The sequence below is a fragment of the Zonotrichia leucophrys genome, chromosome 3 (assembly GCF_028769735.1).
Source record: "Zonotrichia leucophrys gambelii isolate GWCS_2022_RI chromosome 3, RI_Zleu_2.0, whole genome shotgun sequence".
Classification (NCBI taxonomy): Eukaryota; Metazoa; Chordata; class Aves; order Passeriformes; family Passerellidae; genus Zonotrichia; species Zonotrichia leucophrys.
In genome coordinates this window covers 99,374,397-99,389,172 of record NC_088172.1, presented here as the reverse complement: position 1 = coordinate 99,389,172, position 14,776 = coordinate 99,374,397, and the positions used below count along the sequence as shown (strand labels likewise).

At 42.2% G+C, this 14,776-nt stretch overlaps 1 long non-coding RNA gene across 2 annotated transcripts in view; it reads left to right on the top strand.

Annotated features, from left to right (window-relative positions):
- The window catches only part of LOC135446070 (uncharacterized), a 42,582-nt gene that overhangs the window by 16,405 nt on the left and 11,401 nt on the right, over positions 1-14,776 (top strand). The window contains exons 2-5 of one of the 2 annotated variants that reach the window (XR_010439665.1): positions 8,163-8,263; positions 12,030-12,134; positions 12,719-12,792; positions 12,907-13,146. This is a non-coding gene — a long non-coding RNA (uncharacterized LOC135446070). The remainder of the gene's footprint in view (positions 1-8,162; positions 8,264-12,029; positions 12,135-12,718; positions 12,793-12,906; positions 13,147-14,776) is intronic. The other variant, XR_010439664.1, reaches the window with a different exon arrangement.

The following is a 14,776-nucleotide window of genomic DNA, read 5'->3' as shown; positions in this document are numbered from 1 at the left end:
CAGCTTCAATACGAAAACTGCATTGTGGCATTTTCATGTTATCAAGAATTGTTTTGGAAAAGTGTGGCAATGGTTAATTTTTAACATTATCTACTAGGTTTTAATCATTTTAAAAATTATAATTATTAGCTTATATTTTGGAGTTAGAAAATCAAATGCTTTTCTAAAAGTATCTTTACAAAATCTTCCTCCAATCTGCAAGCCTGTAAAAAGCTTTACATTTTGTTTTTCATTAATTTACTGCACAGTCCTGAGGAAATACTTGAGGAGTATCTGTGTTTAGGTGAAAAAAGCAGAGCTGAATTCAATAATTTAATACCTGCATCTTTGTTAAGGAAAACAAAATTGCAGTATTATAAAACAGTACCTGTTACTTGGACAATGAAATGTTATTCTCTTTGGAGCTAATGGTGGGTTTGCTCTTACTGCAGTAAATCCACTATTATTTTTAAGAGGTCTCAGGCATGTGCAAGAACTTTTCAGAGGCAAAAGAAAGGTCCAGTAATTTGGGCTAAATATTTATATTTTTAATAGCCTTCCATTTTGGATGAGCCTTCAAAATCAATCCAAACTTGGCCAACATAGGAAGGAGGGGTCCATGTCACTGAAAAGTGCCCAAGTTGCAAGACATCAAATGTAAGGAGACATTACAATCAAAGGTCATGCAACCTGTTCTCCTTGAAGGCTCTATATACACAAACAAATTAGTCATTTATCCTTCAGATTAGGTGTTCTTTGAGCACACACAGCTCCAAGAGCTCACTCAGGGAGCTCCAGCCTGGATTTCTCACCACCAGCAGCTATTGAACCATTCAGTGCAAGAAATGTGATTTCAGTGATGCATTTTCAGCTGAAAGGGCAAAGCTCTGCTGCATTGCATGGAGCTGGGTGCCAGCCCCAAGGCTTTGGCACCCAATTATCACTGCTGTGACTCAGAAACCAAACCTCCTTCTGGGCTTGTTCTCAGTGTCACCAGAGAAAATCCATTTGGTCACAGCCACCAGTGGGAGCTCAGTGCTCCACAGCCTTTGTGCTCACCTGTAGCAGGTGTCAGTGCTGGAGCTGTAATTTAATGTTGTCCCACCCACCTGCTAATGAAATCCATTAACCCAGAGATGAGAGGAAGGACACAATTTTAGTGTTCCTTAAAGTGGACAGGCTGCTGTCTGCCCTGTATCATCCTGTGCAGTTCTCAGAGGAAGACAAACTCTCCCTGTTCCCAATAAGATTGTAAAATGTGCAAGGAAAGCAGCTGACCGGTGTAAGAGCCTGAATGAGGGATGTGGACTCCAGGGGCTCTCCAAAATGCAGTTTATTCCATCCAATATTTACAGCAGCCCAGGGAGGTGGGTGACAGAGCTGTGCCTACAGCTGTCAGCTCCAGCTGCAGGCAGGCCTGCAGACCCTGAGTTTAGGTTACAATGCATTATGTACTTTCCTTTGCTGAGCATCTTAATGCAGTAGAACCAATCTATACCGTAACTTTTATCTATAGCCTGTCATAACCACTGTAATTACCATATTCATGTTGCTGTTCTCCAATCACTAAAAGTTAGTACATTAGTTGTTTTTCAGTTTTCTTGCAGTGGAAAATTCTGAGACCTTTTTTCTACTTGCAACATTTGCTGACTTGTTTGCCTGTGCTATCTTTCTGCTTGGTAAAAACATCTTGTTTGAGGTGGGTTTATCCTTTGCTCTAAGCCATAAAAACCCTTCTAACTAACACAGCCTTTGCCTCCTTGGTTATCCAGAAAGACTGGCTCAGCAATTCTTTTCTTCTATATCAAAACTTGCTTCCATCTCTAGTTGTTCTTCAGATTCTACATTCAAAAAACTTTCTGCCAAGCATTCCTATCTGTGAGACTTTTTGTCAAACTTTCATCCTTCCCAACAGACCAGGCTGTTCTCCAAACTTTTCACAGGGATTTGCAGGAATTGTTCTTCTGGTGGCTTTTCATTGCAATATCAATCTACCTTTCCTTGTGGTTTTAATGTCAAAACTTAGACAATCAGAAAATGTAGAAGCAACGTCTGATGAAGGAGCTCTAGTGAACAGCCTGAGTATTTTTGCTTTAATTGAGTATGGTTTTCATTACAAAACAAGAAGCATGTACCAGGACTTTTAAGGGTGGAGATAATGTATATTAAACTGCTGGTTTTTGTCAGCAGTAAATGAAAAATTTTACTGCTTTTTTTAAGTACCAGTTTGTCATACTTCACATGGGAACATCAGAAAGGCCACATTTGCTCAGAGTAAAGGTCCATCTGGCTCAGCATCCTGTCCCTGGGGAGTGGCCAAGAAATGATGCCTGGGGCTGAGCATGAGAGCACAGAAAATCAACAGTGGTGCTTCAGGATGTATCTCCAGCCATGAGCTGCCAGTGAACTTTCAGCTTTGCTCAGTGCATTTTCCAAGACTAACAGAATCCAATTCTGTATCTGAGGGAAAGAAAAGGGATTTTGTATATCCTGAGATGTGTCTGCTGTTAGTGATGCCCATGGGGTGCTCAAAGAAGAGGAGCTGCCTGTGTTCCCCAGCCAGTCAGTGTAACTCAACAGTGATTCCCATTTATTCTCCATCTTATCTCTTTCCACAGTTTCCTGGGCATATATTCTCTCTGTTCAGAAACAGGAACATGGGGAGTTGGTCTTCCTCTGAGAACTGCATGAGGGCATCAAACCCCAGAGTAGGAGAATGTCTGCAATGGTTGAACAATATTGGTGGAGCATTTTCTTCCTAGAACAGTCCTGTGCAATTAAAAAGCTGCCACTTGAACACTGGTAGTTTCAATCTTGACGACAACTTTTGCAAGATTTTTGTGGATTTTTAAAGTTATTTTTTGTGAGGAAAAACCATCCAAAGTTACATCTTGATTATTGCTTTGGAAGGAAATCAGTAATGAATGACAGGTACCTCACAAGGACAGCTACCCAAATTCAGAACAGACTCAGAATTCCCTGCTTGGCAAGGGGATGGCTTGTGGGATCCACATTCTCTGCACCTGAGAGAAGCAGGGAAGAGAATGATCAAAACAATTATCTCATTTGCTGCTCCTGTGTTTGTGCACAAGTGGAATGTGTTCTGGGGATGGTTTACCTGAAGGGGTTTGGTGATTGGATCCTGGTGTGAGTGTTTTGTTTTCTTGACCAATCTCTGCCAGCTGTGTCCTGATGGTGGGTCAGGAGACAGCCACGAGATTTTGTTGAGTTCTTGCTCAGTTTCAGTTTAGATCCAGTGTAATATAGTATAGATTAATACAGTATTTTTCTATTTTTCCCCTCCCCATCCCTTGGCTCTCCCCTGTTCCCTCATCAGCCCAAGATGAGCCATTTCCCCACTGCACACACCTCTGGGCTGGCTGAAATACGTGACAAGGGAGGGTAAAGCCAGCTTCCATCCCAGTATTTCCAGCAAGAACAGGAGCAGGTTCCCCAGGGACCTCTGCAAGGCTGGAAGATTGAAGCTGGGAGCTTCATCTGCCCATTAAATTAAAATTAGTCCAGTGAAAAGTATCTGTGTTTGTGAGCACACAGCTTTCCTGTAAAGCCTTTTTGACTGCACAAAGTCTGTGCAGAAGTTTGATCCAGGACTGTACATCCAGCAAGATTGGTGGCAATCAAAACTTTGTAGGTGAGACAAGCAAGTGCTCATTCAAATATGAAGTAACTCATCTGGAAGGCATATCCTGTGGTGCAGTGTTAAATTAACAGCCTTTTTTTTCAATTTGCTGTAGACAGCAGACTGGTGAAGCTCTGAATGCAGACCCCTGTGTGATCTCAGATTTGCAGGTGCACTTGCTAAAGTGAAATTGAAACGTTTCAAAAGTTGGTACAGCTTACAGATGCAGCAAAGGAACATGTAACTGGAGTGAGAGAATGCATCCAGCAGAAAAACTCTCAGCTGTGGTGTTAATAGGCTATTAGAATGGGAATAATATATCAGAGACCTTTCCCTGTTAGTGCCTTGACATGGGGATAATTGAAGGGGTGTGACACACATCAGTGGGAGCCTGGAGCAATCTGTGCAGTTTGAGCCAAACCACTGCAATGCTCTTCCCTGTGGCAGCAGGACAGGGGGGCTCAGGCAGTTTGAAAAGAAATTTGCCCCTCTAAGGAGGGACTTGGATGTGCGGTAGAAAAGATGCCATTGGCGGGATACAGACTACGTACTGCAAGGGAAAGATGAAATAATAATGAAAACTAAGCTATAAACAGCAAAGATCAGCCCTTGTACCTTTTGTGTCATGGTCTAGCAAGAAAAAACCAAGCAAAATGAATTTAAGTTTGCCATCCTGAAACCCAAGTGAGCTACTTATGAGCAGCTATTACTGAGTGAACCCGTCTCTGTGGCAAAAGAGGGGGATGACTTGTCAGTAGAGGTGAAAAGCCACCCAAGCTGGGTGATAGCTGGTTGCCTGTGAAACAAATCTAAGTTCACTCCCAATTCTTCTCCAAGGAAAACCTACAAACCCTAAAGAAGTGAATTAAGGGCTATTTATCAGGGGTACAGCTCCTTTAAAAAAGAATCCAGTCTCTACGAGCAGATAAATACCAATTTCCCAATTACATTGTGGCCCTCAAGCAGCCATCAACTAAGAGTGCATTAAAGATCTACACAACAAGAATATAGGAACTTTGACTCCTTCCCCATTAACAGGCTAACCTATATTTAAATAGGAGAATTCTAGAATGAGTAACCACGGTCATCCCTTTATGACGCAAGCTTACATCCGTACATTATTAACAAATCACCAATATACAACAAATCAAACAAACAGAGCATTAAATATCTCGTTAACCCGACAGAGGGGCATCCATTAAGATTAAAACCTGTAAAAGGAACTAGGCAAACCCATCAAGGCCTGACTGTTTACCAAAACCAGCCTTCAGCAAAGCTGAGCAGCAGCCATGTGTGGGCAGGGCTGGTGCTGGGGTGAGCAGCCCCTCGGTGGGCAGGGATGCTGCCCATGGGCATCTGCTGGGAGCTGGGCTGAGATGCTCCAACCTCTCCACATCACTGCTGAACAGATGGTGAGCCGTCATCCTTGTTGTTTTTCTGTTCCAGACTCATGGAGAGATGTGAGCTGGCAACTTCTTGTTCTCAGCTTGGGACCAACAGACCTTTAGGAGTCAAAACATTATTGTTATCCTATTAATCTCCAGGGAACCGTTGAGATTTGGGTGCCTCGTTCTAAGTACATAGATTTGATGCAGGCTAGTAACAGTTCCCAAACAGTTCAGGTCATTATGGATCTAATTTTGGCATAAACTTGCAAGTTATACCTAAATTTCCTTTATGCCAGTCCCATGTTTTGCTGTAAGGGGAGTTGTTTGGGTGTGATCATGGGGATGAAAAGCTCCTATCCCTGCTCCCAGCTTCTTCTGGTAGTAACTGCTCATGACAGGCTCCTGAGTTTTGTACTCCTGACCTGCTGGAAGTGCTTTACCTGTTCCCATTTTCTGTCACGTTTGTGTGTGCCTGCAGCTGGTCACTGTTTGCTGTGGGGATCTCTGGTTTGGGCTGGGTTACTTTTAAACCCCTTAGTGTGACACCAAGCACTCATCACCATTCAAGTCAGATAGGTACGAAAGTAAATAAAAATATTTTGGTGAACAATCCCAAAGCTGAGCTGAGAAGCTGAAACCACGAGCATTGTCTCTGTTAGACAGCAAGGCAACAGGAGCTGCAACAAAGCTCTCTTGCATAACAAAGCAATTATGTTTTCTCAGTCTCACAAGTTTTTTGACAACACAGCTTTTCGCTGATAACACTTTGAGGCTTTTCAGGGGAAATGTGATAAATAAGCAGTCAGTGTTCCCAGCTTGGTTTTGATCACAAATTTTTTCTGAAGAAATATTTTAAATTTTACATCCAGGCTGATACACTCTCATATGTCAAAAAGGTCACGTAGCTGTCACTGAGGGAAGTCACAAGTCAGTAAGGGAAGATCCCTAATGGAATCAAAACCAAAGCAAAACAGAAAAGCCATTGTGCCTATAGGAGGGAAACAAGAAGCCTGGATTAACTTTCATGGTTAGGAAGAGAACAAAGTAATGAAGCTGTCATAGAGTTTCTACAAGCCATTTTTTATCCTAATCTTCCTGAAATATTAAATTACATGAGCTGCAGCAGCAAGATCTCTAGACAAAACTGTGCCATACTTACAAATCAAAAATAAATTATGAATGGCTCTGTGCAGGAAAATATAATTCTTCCCATTGAATGGACCAGGGAGAATGTGTCTCTTAGGGCTTATAGAAACACTTGGAGAAGACAGACATTTTTTTGTTCTAAAGCAGTAAAAAAAAAAATCAATATTTGTGGCTGAATTTTGCATTGATTTCGCAGAGCAACAAAGGCAACTAGGGCTAGGCGACTAGGATTTAAGCTAATAAATATACTATAATTATATAATCTATGATATATAATATATCATATAGTATATATGATATATATTATATATTATATTATATATAATATATAAATGTATAAATATATAAATATAATAAAATATATAAATATAATAAAAGTACTATAAAAAAATTAAGATGATGCTTGAACCCAGATCCCAGGTGCTAAAGGGTGTCACATGGGTGTTTTTGAGACCAAGATATAAAAATATACATGCTGTAATTTGGCAGCTTAAGCATAACCTCTGTGCTGAGAGCAGGGACTCAGCCCATTTTCAGAAAGTTTTCATGTCACCAAGCCCTGGGAATGGCAGGAGTGTGTGCAGAGCCTGAGCCCTGGATGCATCAGCGCCCCTTTGGGTGTGCCAGTGTGGGTTTCTTTCCAGAGCCTCATTCTCCTGGCTTTAATTGCTCTCAGAGTGTTCTGCAGTGCTCAGCTGCTTCCAGAGCTCACACTCCTGTGGAGCCAAGCGCCTGCAGCTCCCTTCCACATCCTCCAGAAATTCCAGGAGGATGCTGGATGGGTCAGCAATTGGTTCTCCTGTAATAGTGGTTATTCCCAAGTGCCTGGGAAAAAAAATAAAACACTGTGGGTTTGGCATTGTTGCAGGCAGACAAAAGGACAAAATTACTGAAATTGCTGGCAGGATGTTCTAAGATAAAGTGCTGCCTGCTACCTGTGAAAAATACCTATATACATAATTTTGTTCTTTGTGGGGTAATAATTCTGAGCTCTTTAATGGTAAGGACTCCCTCTGAATGCATTTTGAATGGTAGTAACTATAATAACTCTTAAAATATATATATTTTAAAAACTCTAAAAGAGATATGAAAAATAAAACTCTAAAAAAAATATATAATAACTATAATAATTCTTCTCAGCAAAGAACCTCAGCCACCTAGCTGAACCCCTGCTGTAGAAATGACTCAGGGGCAAAACTGATTATTTAGAAGGTGAAATCTGACTTCACGTGGCATGTGGGTGTTCTTCTGAGGTTTCCCTTCAAGGATCCACCTTGTTGGATTTATGAGCTGTGACAAGACCTCACAGCCCTCACTAGCAGAATGTAATACAAAGCACTGCACTAATTCAGAGGTGTCAGATCTGCCACCTGAGATAAAATACTCACAGGTACCATTCAAATTTCTTATTAAGCTCTCAGCCTTTTCTGTAGGAATAATTTAAATAGGTGAAGGGAGAATAAATTCAAGTTACATATGGGAAATGCTGCTGAAAATAGCCTAGGAAAAATATTGCTAGTAAATAGCAATGTGAAGTACTATGGGAAGGTCTATTAAAATAATCAAATTTACACATATATCATGTTTAGTCTCAAAACACCTTGTAAACATTAGTTATCCTCTTGTGCTATGGAAGTTTAGTGTCACTGTCATATTTTCTGAAAATCCTTTCGCCCAGGAGTCTTCTCCTGGGAAGCTGAGAAGCCTCAGAGGAAAAGGAAAACAATATTATCTCATTTGCTTCTCCTGTGTTTTGCTGCTTTAGAGTGTGGTTGGAGATTGTTTATCCAACTTGTGAATTGTTTAAAATTAATGACCAATCACAGGCTGTGTCAGGACTCTCTAAGGAATCGTGAGTTTTCATTATTATCTCTTTAGCCTTCTGTCTGTATTCTTTAATATAATATAGTAACATAAAATAATAAATTAGTCTTCTGAGAACATGGACTCAGATTCATCTTTCCTCCCAGGAAATCCCACAGTATAGCACCAATTCCTCTGTTTTACAGGGCTGTGTCACTCTTCCAAGGAAGAGCTCATACATTCAGAAAGCAGCAAGGAGCTGGCTGTGACCCTGGAGCCTTGGTGACCCTTTGTCCTGCTGGAAAAGGTTAGAACTCTTTTGTTATTCCATTTACTGAAGTAGGGAAACCAGATAGAAAGGTCCCTATCAGAGCAGCTCTGCAACAAGTGTTGTTCTTACTCCAGCTGCATCCCATAACCATCACAGAGAACCAGGAGACATTGCTGGGAAATTCCTCTTTCCCAAGAAAAGGAGGAGTGTGGGGGTACCAGTTGTGGGCTTCTCTAGGTCTGCATTGAAGGCACTGGAGATGGTAGTTCATGTTCTGACTCAGGTGTTTATTATTTCTTATCAGTAAAACAGTCTCACAACCATGAGTTCATTAGAAGGCACAAAATGGCCAACAATCTCTTGTTACAAGGTCTTTTAAGACTAAACTATCCATTTAAGAAAGGACACCTAGATTATTTTCCCTTTTAACCCAATAACCGATCCCTGGAAGCCCCCAATAGGGACTTTTTTGCCCAATTACAAAATACCATCCAAACCCATGAAGAAGGAGGAAGAAGCAGCCCAGGATGACACCCTGTGCCCTCCATCTTGCTTCCATCCACAACATACTAAAAATCCCAAAACCTGAATTTCTCACCCAAGTGACACAACTACACTACTCTATAATCTATTTCACACTTTTGTGGGTTCTGGTCTACCTTGAAGTCTAGGAAGCTTTCTCCATGAGTGAGGATCAAAGTCAGTGCTGCCCTGGGGGTCAGGGCACCCCACAACAGACAGAGAAATATTCCCAATGCCCTGGGTTTCCACAGAGGAGCCAGGCAGTGCCGCTCCTGGCAGGCTGTGGCTGTGTTGGCTGCTCCTGCAGAAGAGCTTGCTGTGGAAACGCTGCAATATTTCTTTCAGGCACTGGAATATGGCCGTCATCATGTGAGGAAGTATCCATGAACAAGTGGCCTTTTAGTATTAACGAAAAGAGAAAAGGTCATGAGGTACAAGGGCATAATTTCATGATTAGGGCTGAGCAAGTGAGGAACACAGGGAGATGGAGTTGGAAGAGCATCATTAAAGACATCTGCAGGTAATTGGCTTTTTCAGCTGGGGAGCTGCTTGGAGTCAGCTGAGCCCAGTGCCTGGCTGAGGGAGCTGAGCAGGGCCCTGGAGAGAGAGAGAAGGTTGGGAACAAGTGGAGTTCACTTCGGGATGCAGTTTCCTATCAATGACCCAACAGCTGCCAGCTAGGGAAGGGAGTGTTCTACCCTCAACCCCTGCATGGTCCTGTGGCTTTCCTGTACTGGCTCTGGCATTTATTTGGGCACAGAGAAATGGAATTCAGGTAGCAGAGCTGACAGAGACCAGCACCATGGAAGAGGGGGGAGAGATTTTCACTGATTTGCAGAGGCAACAGGCTGGGAAAAGAAATGGAGCGAGGCTAGCTCTGAGCTGAGACCAGTTGTGACAGGGACTGTGATTTCAGTTCCCCATGGGATTCTCTTTGGATTTTACTTTACTTTGCTTTTGGAGTTGTTGTTTGTTTGGGGTTTTTTTTCCCTTAATTTCTTTTTTCTGATCAAAAATATTTTATGTGACTCAGGAGTCAAACACTTTGCTGTAACAGAATAGAATGTCAGGTCCTGTGAATAACTCCTGACTTACCTGTGAAGGCCTTTTATTTCCCCTAGCAACTCCCTGGTTAAAGAGAGCTCTGCTGGAAATATGCTTTGAAATTTTGTTTTCAGGAGATTAAAGTCTGATGGAAACATGCAGCTCTTGAATGAATGTCCTTTTGTCATGCTAAGATTGCCTGCAGAAACGCTCAAAGAAAATCTTCAACTACCACTGTGTTGGGGGGGAAGGAACAACTTAATTGCAATAATAACAAGGTGATGCTGAAAGAATAAATCATGTCTGCAGCAAGCCATGCCTTAGGTGTGGATCATGGTTGCAATGACATCTCCAAACAATTTCTCAGCACAGGAGAAGTCACTTAGCAGGGACTGTGAAACTCAGAGGCCCAGCAGTGGGAATGTGCTAGAAACAGTTGTATTCCTGTTATATTTCCTCCCCTGAGCTTTTCCCAAGAGTGAGGGAGAAATGATGCTGTGGAAGCTGAGATTATTTGCATGAGGTTATCACAAGCAAAATGGCCTTTTCTGGATGAGCTGGACAATTCTTAGGGAAAGGGGTGTTCCAATAAGGGAGAAACTGATTAAAGCAACTGTTGTGTGTGACTGGCAATGGGACTTGAGTTCTCTTGCTGACTAGAGAAAATGGAGACATAAATATGGAAATGTTCACCCTCTTCATAGGTGCTATGTGGGCAAGTGAAATGAGGCATTAATTTACTTTTTTTAAAATTTGATATAAAATTAAAATAAATAATGCAAACTGCACTTGAATGCAAAGCAAACACATATTTCTGGAAAGAGTTATTAACTTCTGGGAAGCTTAGGTAAAAGCTGTACAAACCAGGAAAGATTTCTTTATGTAGTTTGGTGTCATCATACAATTTGGTTTCTTCAGGCAAATCTCACCTTCTACATAAGACCAGCTTTTTCTTCCTGCCTATGATTGATTGATTGTATTAATTTCTTTATTATTTGTATATATTATGTGTGTGAATATTCTTCTAGTATAATTCTTGATCACCAGGTGATTTGTCAGCTCTGAATTTCAGAGGGCCAGAGCTGACAGAACATGGTGGTCCAAGGGAGAATCATAGAATTGTAAAGGTTGGAAAAGACCTCTAGGATCATCAAGTTCCAACTGTTAACCCAGCACCACCATCATGTTCACCACCAAATTATATTCTCAAATGCCATAGCCACATGTTTTTTGAACACTTCTTTAGAAGTCAGTATTCTGGTGTGGCCTCACCAGCACTGAACACTGGGGTAGTTCTGCTCCATTTTTGTTGATTATTAAATTCATGTGTTTGGCCTGGGTCTGATTCACTTGGATGAGTTAATTTAAAGTCTGCTGTGCATGTGCAAGCATATACCAAGGATTTAATTTGCTTGAACACCGAGAAGTGAATGAAGAATGAATGAACAAAGCCGAAGCCATTCACCTCCTCATTCAAGCAAATACCCAGGTAATGGAATTGGGGAAACAACTGAACTAAGCACATATCTGGGGACTAATAATCACAGATCCTGCTCTTACTCTGCCAGGTGCATAGAGCACTATGTATACTCTGAATAACCAACAGGGACATGTATTACATGTACTGAAATTAAATAGAGTTGCAATCATGCTGCTTCCATCATCTGCTGCAGCTTATTTACATAAAGGGAGGGAACTTTTGGAAACCATTTCCTTTCCTGCCAGAACTGAGAGGGCCAGCTCTTTTCTGAAACACTGAAATAGATCAGTTCAAAGAAACCAAAGCAGGCCTGAAATTCTGTATTTTGGTTCCTACATGACCCTGACCTTGGTTAAGCAAGCTAGCATAAAGTCACTGACTTGGAGAGCAGGGGAGCTCAGCACTGAGCTATTACAGCAGAATGCAGAGTGGACCCTGTTTCCTTGCAGGGAGGAAGAGATTTTTGCTTGTTTGTTTGGGTTTTTTGAGGGTTTTGAGGGGTTTTTTTTGTGTTTTTTTTAGTGTTCTGACTACTACTTTGCCATGACTTTGACCTGGTGAGAATCAGAATGGGAAATGCCAAGAGCCCTTTGCCATGGTTCCTTGGGGGCCCATGGAAGGGAGAGCAGCACAGTCTGCCCTCAGTGAGAAGTTGTGAGGATAAGGGAATTAAGTCATAAAGGGGCTTAGTTAATTTGTGACATTTGCCTGAGACAGATATCAAAATAGAGCTTCGTTTTGTCTCATCTCTCCTAGCTACACGAAGCATTTGAAACAACTTTACTCTTCTGTGTCTTACACTGGAATATAATTTGTCAGTAGAACGTGACACAAAGGCTACCACAGCAACCGGCTGCTGAAGTAAAGTTTGATCCTTTTTTTTTTTTTTTTTTTGGTGTGTGTGTGTTATTTGGAGAGAAATACAAAGACTTTCTCCCATCAATTCCTGCTGATTTCCTTCTGTTGAATCCAATGCTTTCTCAGTCAGATATTGGTTTGCTAGACATGCTCCAATAAACAGACATCCAGGAAGATATCAGGGTAATTTACTGCCCCAAATATTTGTCCCCATGAGCACATGCTAGAGCAGAGATGGAGCCCGTCACTGTGCCCATTGTTCTGTAAGATGAGATATCTGAAACTCCATCAAATCTTGTGCTTTCTTTTTCTCATACTTTGTAAAGATCACATTTTCTAGCAAAACAAGGTGGTCTGTCCTTGGTTAAACTCTGCCACTGTGAGCTGGCCCACAGTTCAGTCTAATGTTCAGTCTCCTTTCATTTTGTGATTATTTCTTGCTGCTCTGTGCTCTTGTTTTGATAATTCAGAAGGAAATATTTTCACCAAGCGTCCAAAGAGTGATCAAATGCTGCTATAGGGTTTTTTTGTGGTGGCTTTTTTTCTTCCCTTTCAATTCAAACTTCATTCTCCTTCTCTTTTGCAAGATGAAGGGTGAAGATGTGCAGTGGCCCAGATTAATTCCCAGTCACTTCCCTGGGAGTGTGCCTGCTAATCAAAGGTGGGTCTTTCTTTACCTACTGCAATTCCTACTGCTTTTTTCCCCCCATGCACACATACCTGCTTCCATCCCCTCAATTCCTCTGCAACTCCAATCACTTCTGATTCATTTCAGTGTTTTATGGCTACTCCTGGGATCCAAGAGCAGTTACAGGATTTGGGACCAAAGAAGGCTGGATGAAAGCTCTTCCCTTGAGCCAGATGTGTTTTGGCACACCTGCATCAGTGATGTGAGAGGGCACTACACGAACACTGAGCTGGATTTAGACTGAGAAAAGCTTTGTGATTCTCAAACCTCAGCTGCCTGGGATGATTTTAGTAGTTGCTGTGAGGTTCACAGGAAGACTTTAGTCAGGTAAGCACCTAAAATTCCATGCAGAAACTATTTATGCAGCCCTTATTCCATGTGCCAGCCCTTTGAGGCCTCTTCAGTCCTTCAGAGTGGCACAAACCTTCCACCTGGTCCCATCCACAGAGACAGGGGAGCTGGTGAATGAGCTCTCAGATTTCATCTGAGCCATCAGCTTTAATGGGAATCATTGTTAATTAAGGAAAACTCATCCCTGTTTGCAGCAAGTGCTGCTTCATTGGCAGGATTAATCACTCCAGGGGCAGACTGGCATTTCCCCTTCTCTCTTGGCATGGGTGGGAACCACCCACATGTTTGGAGCTCCCAGCTCCTCCTGCTGTGTGATGGCACCAAGGGGCAGATTTGTCACTCTCTGGGGACCAACCATGTGAAACTGTTTTATTTGCTCAGTCATTTGCAGAGGGTGGCTGCTTTGTGCCTGGGAGAGCCAGCTGGTATCAGATGGCAGCTTTAACAATTAGGGGAGTGCTGTTGCTGCTGCCTAGGGGAGGGGGTTTATCCCTTATCAAAGACTATAAACATCTTTTCACCCTCCACAAATGACCATCCCCACCTGCAAGGAGCTAGGAAAACCTTCCCAGCTCGCTGCAAAAGACAGGGCCAGTGCAATGAGCAACAAAAAAACACAAATACTGATTCTCCTGGGAAACACAAAGGTGGAGGGGACAGAAACTGAAGCCTCAAAGGGCTTTTCCTTTCCCTTGTGATAAATTATTAAATACTAATAATGCTAATAATCAAGGAGATTATTAAATCCCCTTGATTGCAGCATTAGCCTAAAATCCCTGTGTCCAGACCCTTCTATTAGCAGTTCTCCAGTGGTGCCACCTTTCAGCCCCAGCAAAGACAGTTCTGGCCCCCACTTTCCTCTTGCCCACCTCATCCCCTTGGGCTCAGATTTAATGTTATGTTCTTCATGCCACTGCCAAAGAAAGCTTTCCTGAACAGGGATGAGGGAGAGGGAAGAGGTGAAAAACAGGAGCTGAATTCCCAGAGGCTCCTTCAGTCCTGGTGGGACTTGATGAATTCCTGTCACACCTGTGAACAGCAGCACCTAAGTGGGTAAATTCAGTGTTCAGCCAGGAAAAAGAGCAGCTGGCAGCTGTGAGAGAGAGAAACCCTGGGGGAAGGAAGATTTGTCACTATCTGTTGACAAGTGGTGGGAAATAACTTACAAGGGCAGGTCTTTTCAAGTACAGGGAGGTTTGGTGTGACCGTGTTCACAGAGGCCTCAGGTTGAGGGAAGAGATGAGGATCTGACTCCATGTTTCAGAAGGTTTGATTTATTATTTTATTATATATATTACATTAAAACTATACTAAAAATTAGAAGAAAGGATTTCCTCAGAAGGCCAGCTAAGAATAGCATAGGAAAGAATAAATAACAAAGGTTTGTGGCTTGGACTCTCTTTCCCAGCCAGCTGGGCTGTGATTGGCCATTAATTAGAAACATCCAACATGGGCCAATCACAGATGCACCTGTTGCATTCCACAGCAGCAGATAATCAATGTTTACATTTTGTTCCTGAGGCCTTTCAGCTTCTCAGAAGGAAAAATCCTAAGGAAAGGACTTTTCATGGAAAGACGTCTGCAACAGTTTGGGGCATTTTGTGAC